Raw genomic sequence first — 9,729 nt, 5'->3', positions numbered from 1 at the left:
GACCAGGAGGAGGCTTTGCAAACAAGAAAGCACTGCTGAACAGTTCATTCCTTCCAAATATTTTTTAAGCACCTACTGTGCCTCAGAAGCTAGTGTGGGTGCTGGAGATATGGACACGGGCTCATGTTCCGGAAGAGCAGCAGACAATATGGAAGTAAACAGGGAAAGGAGATACTTCTCAATACTGGTGAGGACTCTAAAGGCCATAAACAGGATGAGGGAAGATGGGTCAGGAAAGGTCTCACAGGAGAGATAGCTGAGATCTGGGTGATAAGAAGCAGCCAGCCACACTAGGATGATTTAGGATGATTTTCGGGGCAAGTGTTCCCGGCAGAGGGAAGAGCCAATGCAAAGCCCCTGTGGTGGAAATGGCCCGGGTTGTTTGAAGAAGAGAACAAAAGCCGATGGGGTTGAGGTGAAATGAACAAACAGGATGAGATTTGGACCCCGTCAGGTCACTAGGGACTTGCAGGCCACAGTAAGGAGTTTGGATGGTATTCTCAGTGCACTGTGAACTCACGAAAGGTCCTAAGCAAAGGAGTGATGTGATCTGGTTTCTATTTTTAAAAAAGATTATTGGCTGCTGTTTGAAGAATGGATTAGATTACCCTAATAAGAAAAATGGACTGGGAGACAAGAATGGGAGAAGGGAGGCCAATTAGGAAGTCATTGGTAAACGCCAGGTGGCTTAGGCTTGGGTGCTTGCGGTTGGGTGGGGAAAAGTGGAGAGATTCAGGATCTCTTCTGGAGATAGAGCCTGAAGGGCTTGGTGATGGGTTGGGTGAGGGACAGAGAAGAGACAACGTTCCCGGTTTCTAGGTTTGGGGCTTGAGCAGCCGGGTGGATGGTGGTGCCATTCACAGAGATGGGAAAGACTGAAGCAGCTCAGGTTTGAGGATGGGTTGGGAACCCATACTTCTGGGTGTTTTCGGCGTGAGATACTGGGAAGGCTTTGATATTGGAGTCTGGGGCTCAACGGAGAGGTCTGGACCTAAGAGAGACATTTGGGAGTCCTTGCTATTCAGGAAAGAGTTCTCGGGATTCTTGGTGACTTGTTCAAAGCTAACCCTACACTAGAACAGATCACTGCCTCCCTCTCTACCTCCAAAACAACACCCTTGTTCTCCACTTGACCTGTCTCAGTGAAGACCTACTCTAAGAGGAAATGCGAAATAAAACTATGAGGTATGACTTTGTAATAAGCAGTAGGACGGAGATCAAAAGGTTGGAAAACACTGTTAGCAAAGGTGTGGGGAAACAGGCATCCCCATATATTGCTGATGGGAAAATAAGTTTGCCCATCCCTTATGGAAGACAATTTAGCAGTTTCTATCAAAATGAGAAAGACACATTTCCACCTTTAGGAAATCGTCCTACAGATATACTCACAGATACAGGTGCTCGCCGGAATGCGCGCAGCAGGGTATTTGTAATAGCAACAGATTGGAAAAATATCCCCCAACAGGGGACTGGTCAAATACAGTACACTCTTACAGTAGAATATATGTAGCCATTAAAACTAAGGAAGCTCTTGAATTTTTTTATTTTTTGAGTTGAGATGAAAGTCACGCAACAGTACATTCGCTATTTTAACCATTTTAAAGTGTGAAATTCAGTGTTTTTATGTATTGATATGGAACATCTTCTGAGACATATTGGCAAGTGCCTATCCCCGCTCACCTGTTCCCACCTGCCTACCTCTGCTGGGGATCCTAGGACCGACTTTTTTCAATGGGCCCCTTTGAAACGTCTCCAGTATACAGGAAGCTGAGAGTCTGTTGCTAGGGAAGGGAGGTGGTCATATTAAGCAACGGGTCTCCGACCAGTTGCACATCACTATCACTTGGGGAGATTTTAAAAAAGGTCCTTGCCCACAACCCACCTCTAGAGATTTTGATTTAATTAGTCAGAGGTGGGGCCTGGACATTGTATTTTATTTTATTTTATTTTATTTTATTTTATTTTATTTTATTTTATTTTATTTTATTTATTAAAGGGTCCATCTATTTTTATTTATTTTTTATTATTTAAATTCAATTAGCCAACGTACAGTACGTCCTTAGTTTCAGATGTAGCGTTCAATAATTTCAGTTGCTTGTGACACCCAGTGCTCATCATATCACGTGCCCTCCTTAATGCCCATCACCCGATTATCCCATCCCCCCCACCTCCCCTCCAGCAACCCTCAGTTTGTTTTCTATAGTTAAGAGCTGGACATGGTATTTTAAATTAAGGCATAATGTACACCCCCAGTCAAATGCATAGGTCTTAAGTGTATAGTTCAATGAATTGTGATAACTGTGGGCAGTGTGTACCCACCACCCCAATAAAAACATAGACCGTTTCCACCGTCCCAGTCAGTGCCCCCACCCCTGCCAGAGGAAACCACCACTTTTATTTCTATCATAGATTCGTTTTGATTGTTCTCAAACTGCATATAAGGGGAATTGAGCAGTATGTAACATTTTGAGATCGGCTTCTTTCACCGAGCATAATGCCTTTGAGAGTCATCCAAATTGTTGTACTGACCAGTGGTAGTCCCTTCCATTGCTGAATGATATTCCTTTGTGTGGACACTCCAGTGTGTTTAGCCATTCACACATCCAGGGACATTTGGGTTGTCCCAATCTTTCCACAGTCATGTGCACTCATTTCTCTTGGGGTGGAATTGCTGGATTTATGTTGCACTCGCTTGAAACTGTCAGTTTTCCAAAATTCTTGTACCAATTTGCACTCTCACCAACAAAATATGAGAGTTACAGTTGTCCCACATCCTTGCCAACACTTTGCATTGTCTGTGTTTTTTTTCTTTTTAAAGATTTTATTTATTTATTTATTTGACACAGAGAGAGAGAGAGCACAAGCAGGGGGAGAGGCAGAGGGAGAAGCAGACTCCCTGCTGAGCAGGGAACCTGATGCGGGGCTCAATCCTAGAACCCTGAGATCATGACCTGAGCCGAAGGCAGAGGCTTAACCGACTGAGCCACCCAGACGCCCCTAATGTCTGTCTTTTTAATTATAGCTATTCTCCTGGGTATATAGTGGTATCTCATTACAGTTTTATATCTTTTTTTTTTTTTTTTAATTTTTTTTTTTTTAAGATTTTTTTTTAATTTATTTATTCGACAGAGATAGAGACAGCCAGCGAGAGAGGGAACACAAGCAGGGGGAGTGGGAGAGGAAGAAGCAGGCTCATAGAGGAAGAGCCTGATGTGGGGCTCGATCCCATAACGCCGGGATCACGCCCTGAGCCGAAGGCAGACGCTTAACCGCTGTGCCACCCAGGCGCCCCTACAGTTTTATATCTTTTAAAGATTTTATTTACTTATTTGAGGGCGGGAAGCACAGAGGGAGAATAAGAGGGAGAAGCAGACTCCCCGCTGAGCAGAGAGCCCAACCCAGGGCTCGATTCCAGGACCCTGAGATCATGACCTGAGCCGAAGGCAGATGCTTAACTGACTGAGCCACCCAGGTGTCCCTCATTGTGGTTTTAAATTGCATTTCCCTAATGACTATGTTGGTCATCTTTTCATGTGCTCATCCACCATTCATATATCCTCTCCCGTGTGGTGTCTGTTCCCATCTTTTGCTCGTATTTTTTAGGTTGTCATTTTATTATTGATTTGTAGGGGCTCTGTATATATTCCGGATACTCTTCCTTTATTAGATACATATATTGCAAACACAATTATTGTTTAAAAGATCCTCAGTGATTTTTTTTTTTTACGATTTTATTTATTTGACAGAGAGAAAGAGGAGAGAGCACAAGCGGGAAGAGCAGCAGGCAGAGGCAGAGGGAGAAGCAGGTTCCCGGCTGAGCAGGGAGCCTGATGCGGGGCTCGATTCCAGAACCCCGGGATCATGACCCGAGCTGAAGGCAGTCACTTAACCAACTGAGCCACCCAGGTGCCCCATATTCTCAGTGATTCTAATATGAATCTAGGGTTGAGAACCCCTGGCACACTAAAGATCAGCCCCAGAAGGTCCCTATTTCTTTTATTTTTTTTTTAAAGATTTTATTTATTTGAGAGAGTGTGGGAGAGAGAGAAAGAGCACAAGCACGGAGAGGGATAGAGGGAGAGGGAGAAGGAGACTCCCCGCTAAGCAGAGAGCCCGATGTGGGCCTTGATCCCAGGACCCTGGGATCATGACCTGAGCTGAAGGCAGACACTTAACTGACTGAGCCACCCAGGTGCCCAGAAGGTCCCTATTTCTGTGGGTCCCCAAATATGCCCCCTAGCTACTACACCTGATGCTTGGTTCTTCAATCCATGTGAAGGTACATGGCCGTGGGGATTTGGGGAGTGAGGGGTGCCTTATCAGGCTTCCTCCAGTGGATCTGTCTGGCTTCTTGGATTGGTTCATTTATCTGAACTGTTCTCTTATCCTCTGATGTGAGACCTTAAGTAAGTCTTTCATTGTCTTCACCCTAAAATTTCCCATGTATGAAACTTGACCTTATTGCCTGACCCATTCCTACCACCAGGATATGGTGTACACTAAAGGGTTAAAGACACGTTTTCTCCTGGATGTAACAAGCTATGTCCCAGGCATAGACAGAGTGTGACTTTCTGTATCCCCTCCCAGCCATTGTCTTCAGGCTGCCTACCTGCTTGCTGAAAGGGAGAATCATTTTCTAGTAGCCTTGGCAACCATTTACCAAGGGTCTGGGGGTTGATGGCCTGGTCCTGGTCTCTTTGAATCTGCTGTGTACTTGCTGCAGGACTTTGTGTAAAGCAGTTAACCCTTCTGAGCCTTGGTTCCTGTGACTGGTAACGGAGAACAGTAATTTCTTGCTTGTTGTGGGCCTGGCATAAAGGAGGTGTTCACAAAGCCATGAGTTCCCTCCAAAGGGGAGCTGGGACGGCTTGGCTCTGGGAGCAGCGCAGCTGGGCTGTGAGAGGCGCTCTCCGCCTGGGGACGTGCCATGCCCTCGCTGTGCCCTGGTGTCATGTCATGCCCCTTTCCTCCACACACAGTCTAGGAGGCCTAGACTGGCCAACATCCCTCCTGCTGTGTCGTCCTCACCCTGCCCTTTTTGGCTAATTTGAACAGAGCATCCAACGAGGGGCCCTAGGCTCTTAGCTCAGAGCAGATGGCTGGGAAGCCAATTCTCTGGGACATACAGTTCCTGACTCAGATCTAGGCAGGGGGCCAAGGCCTTCGAAGGCCTGTAGAAAAATGTAACCCTCCATCCTCCCCTCAAGAGCTTGTAGATTTTATTGTCTGTCTCTTTTAGTGCCAAGGAGGGAGCGCAAAGGACCACGAAGGTTAAGATTAGGTGCCCCCAGGGGTCCCTCCTTGGGCTGACACCAGGGAGAAGCCTTGACTTCAGCTTTTGGGATAGGTGCCCGTGCTGTGTAGGGAGCATTTCTCTGCTGCTGCAGGAAGAAAGTGCGGAAGCTGGGGAGGAACTCATGGGAGCTTCCAGAAATGCTCCTGACGTGGGGAACAAGTGGGCACGGGGCATCTGGAGACTCCACCAACACTAGGCATTGGCTGGAGCCCATTCATTTCACAGCCAGACATGGGCAGCTTTCTCCCAGCACGAGATTTGGGAAGAGAATGGAAAGGGAGTATCCCATTCCTGGGCGTAGCTCAGATTGCTCTGTGCTATTTCCGAGTCCTTCCCGAAGCTGGTTTAAGAGGGAGTCAGGCACAGCGCTGGCAATATGTGGGGCTGGGATGGGCAGGTTTGGACCCCCCTTCCTTGGTTCCTGGTCCCCACTATCACTTCAGATGTATCACTCCTACCCACGGCCTCATTATAGCTCTCCAACGTGGTGTCTATTGCTCTCCTTGGAGACTAGGAAATTGACAAATTCATCCATCCACCCATTCATCATCCATCCCAAAGTATTTACTTATTGGCTACTATATGTAGGTACTGGGCTAAGCTCTGTGAAGCTATAAAGTGAAAAAGACAGATCTGTCCTTCACAGAGCTCACATGACCATGGGCGAGCCAGAGGTAACCGGGCAGCCACATTCCATGGATTAAATCCAATGATAAAGGCAGGGTGTATCACGTTGTCCCAGAGGATGACTGTTGGGAAGGACTATGGAAGGTCCCTGGAAGAAGGGAGACTTGAGCTGAGAGCCAAGGAGTGAATAGGAGACAGTGAGACAAAAAGGAAGGGAAGAAAGTCCAGGCAGAGGAAACAGCACGCGAGGCAAGACTTAAGCAGAAGTGGTTGTTTGAGAAGAGTGGGGTGTGTGTGTGTGTGTGTGTGTGTGTGTGTGTGTGTGTGTGTGCGCGCGCATGCGCATGTAGGGGCCATGGAGAAGTGAGTCATAAGGCAGGAGAGGCAGTCAGGGGCCAGATCAGGAAGGCCCTGAAAGCCATGGTGAGGAGGGAGGACTTGATTTGAGGGGCAAGGAGAAGGCTTCAAAGGGTTTAGACAGGGCCATGTCTTTGGGAGATCACTCTGGTTTCTGGGTGCAGAAACAGTGGGGAGCGGGCACAAATAAAAGAAGGAAGAAAGTCAGGAAGCTATTGCAGTAAGCCAGGTGAGAAATGACCACAGCGTAAACCAGAATGATGGCAGAGGAGATCAAGAGAAGTGTTGGGGTTTGGGATATATTTTGGAGGTAGAGCCAACAGGACGCATTAGTGAATTACAAAAAGGCCTCCCAGTTTCAGACTTGAACGACTGGGGGGGGGGTGTTGGCAGTGCTGTTCATATGGAAATGAGGGATACTGAGGGAACAGGTCTCTGGGATGGTGGGAGATGAGTTCAGTGCCATGTTGAGTTTGAGCTTCCGGGGAAGATACGTTCCTGTAGCCAGTTGGCCATCTAGGTCTGAGACTCAGGAGAAAGGATGAGGCTAGAGACAGAATCGTGAGGTTTGGTGAGTGGATGAGGTAGTCCAAAGGGAGTGTAGAAGGCCCTGTTTCGTGCAGCAGTACTGTCCTGTCAAATGATTCCCTACCCTTTGGTGCCTGCCCCCTTCAGCTCAAACCTCAGGAGCTTTAGAAGGCACTTAACCAAAGACTGCAATTTAGCGCAAAGACCCTGCAGATAATCCTATTTCTTGGCTCCCTCTTTCCCCTCAGTTCCTGTCATTTCCACAGCATGCTGGATTGACTTGACTAGCTTCCATAAAGAAATTTCTCCAGCCCAGGGGCCAGGCCAGTCGCCCTTCTTAGGAAGCTCGGTTTCCGGCTCCCCCTGCTGGCAGAGCTGGAGATGACTCACAGCTGGGCCACTGAGCTGGAGAGCACCCTCCCTTCGCCTCAAAAGAGGGGACGAAGACCTCAGCCCCAGTACTCTTCTCCAAACCCCCCACCCCAAATCCCACCCACTTTAGAACCCTTGCTAGAAATAGTGGGAGAAAAGCCTAATTAGGGATCTGGGAATCACGAATTAAATTCTTCCTGTTTCTAAATTACTTTCTTCTTTTTTCTGCCTCCAACTCACTCTTGGTCTCCTTTGCCCATGAAGATTTCATTTGGTTATTTATACCTATCTCCAGAAACACTCTCTTCCATTCTCACTCCCCGTGAGCAGTATTTTGCTGACACCCACTTGACCTCCCTCCTCCTCATATGCAGGAAAGCCGTGACCTGTGCTGGAAAGAGCACTGGGCTGGGGGTCAAGGAACTTAGGTTGAGTCCTGTTTCTGCCACTGAGTCAGGGTGTGACCTTGGACCAGTCTCTACCTTCTTTCCCAGGGGCAGTTCCCTCACCTGTGACATTGGACTGGACTCCAAAAAACCCTTCCAACTCTAGCGTTCTAGGCTTTGCTCCCACCATCTTAGCCTTTTCGGTTCTTCATGTGCATCAAGCTCTCTCCTGCTCCAGGACCTTCGGTTGTGCTCTTCCCTCTGCCTGAAATGCTCTTGTTTTCCCTTTTTTGTGTTCCGTTAACTCCTCCTTCCTTCAGCTCTCAGCTCAAATGTTACTTCCTCAGAAAAACCTTCCCAGCCCCTTCAGACTGGGTCAGGAACCTCATCATATGCTCTCAGAACTCCCTGGAGCTCTCTTTCCGTGCCCTCATCATGGTTTGTAATTTTCCACCTGCTTGCATGATTATTATTTCAAGCCCCCCCCCCACATCTCCATCAAACCTCAAACTCTTTGATAGCAAGAACAGGTCTGTTTTGCTCACCACTGTATCCCAGCACCCAGACGCTTGCCTGGCCATCTTGTAAAGGCTCCACACACATCTATTAAATAGATGAATAAGTACATGAATGAATGAACCTTTATCCTCACCCATCAGCTGCTTTTTCTACATCTAGCTAGCATCATGTTTAAGAGCAAAATGTCATGGAGCGCCTGGGTGGCTCAGTCAGTTGGGTGTCTGACTCTTGGTTTTGGCTCAGGTCATGATCTCAGGGTCCTGAGATCGAGCCCCGCGTTGGGCCTCTGCACTCGGGGAGGAGTCTGCTTGCCCCTCTCCTTCTGCCCCTTCCCCTGCACACTTGAGCACTCCCTCTCTCAGATAAATAAATAGACAAATAAAATCTTTTTTTTTTTTAAAGAGCAAAAAAACTAGAGTGCCTGGGTTTGGAACCCAGCTTTCCACCCCCACGCTGTGTACACTTGTATAAGTTATTCTAGCTTACTGTGCCTCAGTTTCCTTATCTATAAAGGGCGGATAATAATAGCATACACTATCGAACAAGGTTGTTGTGAGGCTGAAAAGACTTAATATATGTAAACTGTGGAGAACAAGGCTTGGCACTGAAGCGTTATATTAGTAATAGCTATTGTTCCAAATCTGCCTCATCCATCTCTCCATTTACCCATTCTGAACTCTCCCACAAGGCCTCATTATCTTATTTCCGGTCTTTGAGTGCGGTGACTCAGTGTTATTTGCAGATTAGATAGCAAAGTTTTTAAAAAATTTTTATTATGGAAAATTTCAAACAGGCAGAGTAGAGAGAAGAGGATAATGAACCTCTGTAACAAGCTTCAACAATTATCAACATTTTGCCACTCTGTGTTCATCTTTCCTCCTCTCATTTTTCTCCCTCCTGGAGTATTTTAATATAAACCCCAAATGTCATATAATTTTATCTGAAAATACTCCATTATGTCTCTCTAGTGGGTAAGGACTTTAAAAAATACAATACCATTATCACACTTAAACAAATAACGATAATTAGGGAAGGCTTTTAAAACTCCATCCCCTTGAGAGGAGGGAATGGGGGAATGGCAGCCTTCACTCTGGGGTAGATGTGAAATGAGGAACAGCCGAGATAATTAATGTAAGTTTAGTGCTTTGAACAGGGCCCGATATATAAATGGGATACAGTAGTATTATTTTGTTTCGCCTTCATTTTCTCCATTTATCCACTCTCAATCCTCCCCAAAATCTCGGTCATTTCCTGTCTGTGAATGTATGTGACTCTTTACAAAGGAGGACTAGGAGTCCGGGTGGTGAGTTTCCTGGGTCATTGGCACCCTGTGGTGAGGGCTGGGACTCCAGAAGCAGTGAGAAGGGCCCAAAGGAAGTGACTGCGGGACTGAGGGAGAGGGTAAGAGAGCTGGAGGACTCAGTGGGATTAAAGAAGGGGGAGTCCTCTGGCTGTGTGAAAATGGCACTGAGAAAAATCCCATTAGCCTAAGGGCAGGCAAGCAGGAGGGTTGGTCCTTTCTTCCTAGTATTCAGAGCCTTTGGAGATCACTGACAGCTGAGAAGCAGGGAGGCGGGAGCCTGGGTCCCGAGGGAGTTCCTTCTAGCTTTTCTCTGCAGCCCACAGAAGGGCAGCTGCCTAAGA

This window comes from Ailuropoda melanoleuca, chromosome X (assembly GCF_002007445.2).
Source record: "Ailuropoda melanoleuca isolate Jingjing chromosome X, ASM200744v2, whole genome shotgun sequence".
In the NCBI taxonomy this organism is placed as follows: Eukaryota; Metazoa; Chordata; class Mammalia; order Carnivora; family Ursidae; genus Ailuropoda; species Ailuropoda melanoleuca.
The sequence above is the reverse complement of the archived record's forward strand: the minus strand, read 5'-3'. Positions refer to the sequence as shown.